Source organism: Impatiens glandulifera, chromosome 1 (genome assembly GCF_907164915.1).
Source record: "Impatiens glandulifera chromosome 1, dImpGla2.1, whole genome shotgun sequence".
NCBI lineage: Eukaryota > Viridiplantae > Streptophyta > Magnoliopsida > Ericales > Balsaminaceae > Impatiens > Impatiens glandulifera.
In genome coordinates, this window is record NC_061862.1 from 102,468,433 (window position 1) to 102,472,577 (window position 4,145).

At 23.5% G+C, this 4,145-nt stretch overlaps 1 non-coding gene across 1 annotated transcript; it reads left to right on the forward strand.

Moving 5' to 3' along the window:
* The first annotated feature begins 1,563 nt into the window (after window positions 1-1,563).
* On the forward strand, window positions 1,564-1,637 carry TRNAP-UGG. The gene has a single exon. It is a non-coding gene; the product is annotated as a tRNA-Pro (tRNA).
* Window positions 1,638-4,145: the final 2,508 nt, after the last annotated feature.

Sequence of the window (4,145 nt, forward strand, 5' to 3'; positions counted from 1 at the left end):
CGTTTTATCACGTTTACATTTTTTTGGCATGTTTAACACATTTTTCACGTTTTGGCACGTCAACGTGTGAAAAACTTATTAAACGTGTTAAAAATGTGAGAAATATGTTAAACGTGTCAAAAACGTGTTAAACGTAGAAAACATGGAAAACATGTCAAAACGTGTTAAACGTGCCAAAAACGTGAAAAACGTGTTAAACATGTTAAAAATGTATTAAACGTGTTAAGAATGTGAAAAATATATTAAACGTGTCAAAACGTGTTAAACGTACCAAAAACGTGAAAAATGTGTCATAATCGTGTAAAACGTGTCAAACATGTCAAAATATGAAAACAATGTCCAACGTGTCAAAATGTGTTAAACGTGCCAAAAACATGTTAACCGTGTCAAAAATGTGTTAAACGTGTGAAAAACGTATTAAATGTGTCAAAAACATGAAAACGTGTTAAACGTGTCAAAACGTGGAAAACGTATTAAACGTGTCAAAACGTGTTAAACGTGCCAAAATATGAAAAACGTGTGAAAATGTGTTAAACGTGTCAAAAATGTGAAAAATATGTTAAACGTGTCAAAATGTGTTAAATGTGCCAAAAACATGTCAAAATGTGTTAAGTGTGTCTTAATCGTGAAAAACATGTCAAACGTGTTAAACGTGTTAAAAAAACGTGTTAAACATGCCAAAAATATAAAAAAACGTGTTCAAATTGTCAAAATGTGTTAAACGTGCCAAAAACGTGTAAAACATGTGAAAAAATGTATTAAACATGTCAAACGTGTTAAACGTGTTAAAAACGTGTTAAACATGCCAAAAATATAAAAAACGTGTTCAAATTGTCAAAATGTGTTAAACGTGCCAAAAACGTGTTAAACGTGTGAAAAAACGTATTAAACATGTCAAAAACGTGTTAAACATTTCAAAACGTATTAAAAACGTCAAAAATGTGGAAAATATGTTAAAAATGTCAAAAACGTGTTAAACGATTAAAAATGTGTTAAATGAGTCAAATACATGTTAAATAAAAAAATAAAAAAATAATAATTTAGGTTACCCAACCCATACTCAACCCAACCCATACCCAACCCATATTAATAAATAATATGGGTTGAATTATGAGTTGGATAAATTTAATTTGGGTTGAATATGGGTCAGGTAATACGGGTTGAGTTTACCCGTTTGCTCACCCCTACATGCACCATTGTGTCCAAACTTTAAGTCACTACGCCAACACGTCATTTCATTGTTATGACCTTCTGTCTTTTTATTAGAAAAACTTTTCTTTGTATTCTCTTTTCTAACTTAACTCTTTTTCCTAAAATATTAAAGACAAGAATTTTTGAAGTCACAAACTACTAAATAGAAAATACACGAAACTGTTTTAAGTTTGTTATACATCTTGTCTATAACTTATAAAAAATATATATACATGTGATGTTACAAAGAAAATAATTAAATACAACAAGAAGAAATAGAAAAAGAAAATTTGTGTATATCAAAAAGAAATTAAGCATGTGGAAAACAAGAGAGGAATTCTCTACAATGACACTACACTGTAGACCAATTAAAGGGATGTGGCGCAGCTTGGTAGCGCGTTTGTTTTGGGTACAAAATGTCACAGGTTCAAATCCTGTCATCCCTACCTATTACTTCTCAATATATATGAAGAACGATATCACTAAAGAAGTGGCTGATTCGAGGCATATGATTAGCACATTTCTCTTAAAACAGTTCTATCGTCTCCTATTTGTGCTGGAGCTTATCGCAAATGAATGTCTCACATGATACAACGAATTTAGTAATAATTCTGTACTGAAATCAATATGCATTGAACTTAACCAGCGTACATGAACTATCACCGAGTTTTAACGAAAAATGTCGAACGAAAAACTCGAAAATTACTCACAAACTAAGGAGAGAACTTTTGAAATTCTAGTATAAGAAAATATAAAATAATGTGTTTTGAGAATTAAATAAAAAGAACTATTTACATTCAAACCAACTATTAATCCTTGATCCAACCACTAACATTAATTGTCTCTTCATTGCCTTTGTATTTTTTTTTCATTATGAAATACATTGTATGGCTTTTTTTTAATAGTTAATTATTTGATAGCACTAACAATAATTTAATTCAATTTGTTCATTTATTTTTAAATTATTAAATGTTAATTAAACAATTAACAAATTAATTATAATAATTTGAAACAAATTTCACTTTAATTCGTGTTTGAATTTCATGTAAATTTTGTTTGAATTTCATTTGATTTTATCTTCCCAAATTTTCATTTCCACTCATTAATAAAATATATGAATTAATTTAAAATTCCAACAAAAATAAGGAATTAATATTCAATACGTTTAGAAACTTTTCATATGATTAGAATTCAATTTGAATTTGAATTAGATTGAATTCTTTTTTCGGCCAAATTCCGAACTTTCTATTTAAGCTCCAATGAAAGACAACATAAGGGAGTTGTAAAGGAGATAATAATGTATAATTAGTTTTGAATTTGGATGCTTCAAATGAAAATCGAAAATGACCAACTTGCAAGAAGAAGATATGCCAGTCCAATTATTTGGCCGGTTTATTTGCCCTCTTTCGGTTGATTTTGTTTTTAGTTTTTTTAATGTTTTAAACAAAATCTAAAATTAATTCAATAATAATAAATTAAATAAATAAATAAAAAGAAGAAAAAAAAATGATATTTTAAAAGTAAACAATTTTTTTAAATCATTGCTTTTCTTAATAAACATTTATAAATTACATTTAAAATGATTATTAAAGTTATTGTTTAAGTAAAATTAACTGATTTCTTTTTATATTTTAAATTATCTTTAATTAAAAATTAAAGTTATTATTTAATTAATAACTAACATCTTTCAATATTTTAAGTTATCTTTAATTAAAAATCACATTTATTATTTAAAACTAACTGATTTATTTTAATATTTTAAATTATCTCTAATAAAATTAAAATTATTTTTTAGTTGAAAATTAATTGATTGAAAATAACTTAAATTTTTATTTTTGAAATAACTTGAAAATTAAAGTTACTGTTAAAATAAAAATAACTTTGTTAGTTTATTTTTTTAGGTTATAATTCAACCAGATACATTGACAGAAATGATTTTACTTTTTTTATATTTTCAATAATTATGAATTTAAGTAATATATAAAAATCATAAGTTGAAATTTTCCAATTTATATAAAATATTTAAAAATATTTTCAAAAATCATTTCGGAAATTAACAGACTTTAAAAATAAAATTAAAAATATATTTTTTTTAAATATTTATTAGATTAATTTATAATGTTATTATAGATTTTATCACATAATATTATATTATTATTGTTTAAAAAGATAATAAAATTATTATTTAAATAATTATTATTTCATAAAAAAAATATAATCAAACATCTATTCACTATTTTATTAATCAAATTACACAATTTATTAATTAAAATAATAAATATTAATTAATTTTAAAATATGATTTATTATTATTATATAATACCCTTAAATCTTTTATAAAAAATATTTTTTTTTCAAAACTATTTTCAATCAATATTTCTAAATAATCATATATTTATTACAAAAATATATGAAACTAGTCCCAGTTAAAACTGCAAACAAATTAGTTACTAGGTTAATTTGATTTTTACTGAGTTTCAGCTTTTTCTAACTAAACAATAATAATATATTATTTGTATTTATTTTAATATTAAAAAAAAAATCCACACCTTCTTAATTCCAAAACCCTAATAAAATTATTAAGATATGATGATATTTTTTTAAAATTAGTGAATTTTGTATGTATAACAAGGTTAATAGAGATAGTCCAAATTATAAATAAAAAACAAAAAATAACCAAATATTATTAATAAATTGAAATTATTAAAGTAACTTGTTTTTGTGTAAGATCAATGTAATGTGTAACTTGTTGATGATGAAATGAAATAATATGTTATATGATTGAGCTTAATTTTAGTTGAATGATGGTTGAATTTGTTCAAATTAATAAACTCTTAATTAAAAAACATTGTAAGTTTTTAGATGAATCAATGATAGTTTTCAATTAAGTCATTTTGAAATTTGGATTTCTTTCTCTTTTTTGTTTTTAGATGATGGAACCTTTTATATGCATC